This window comes from Onychostruthus taczanowskii, unplaced genomic scaffold (assembly GCF_017590055.1).
Source record: "Onychostruthus taczanowskii isolate IOZ18803 unplaced genomic scaffold, ASM1759005v1 scaffold1461, whole genome shotgun sequence".
Taxonomy (NCBI): domain Eukaryota; kingdom Metazoa; phylum Chordata; class Aves; order Passeriformes; family Passeridae; genus Onychostruthus; species Onychostruthus taczanowskii.
Genome location: NW_024498643.1, coordinates 1 through 286, shown reverse-complemented (window position 1 = coordinate 286; position 286 = coordinate 1).

The following is a 286-nucleotide window of genomic DNA, read 5'->3' as shown; positions in this document are numbered from 1 at the left end:
GCTGCGGGGGCACGGGGGGCTCGGGGGGGTCCCCGGGACTCGGGGGTCCCGGGGGTCCCCCGGGGGTCCCTCGGGGGTCCCGGGGGTCCCGGGGGGCGGGCTGGGGCTCACCCGCGACTCCTCGAGCAGCAGCAGCCGGTACTTGTTGAGCATGGCGCGCGTGCGGCGCAGCAGCTGCTCCGACACCGCCTCGAACTCCTCGTCCACTGCGGGAAACGGCACGGCCGCAATTAGCAACGGGGGTTAATGGGGGTTGCTAATGAGGGGGGGATTGTTAATGGGGGAT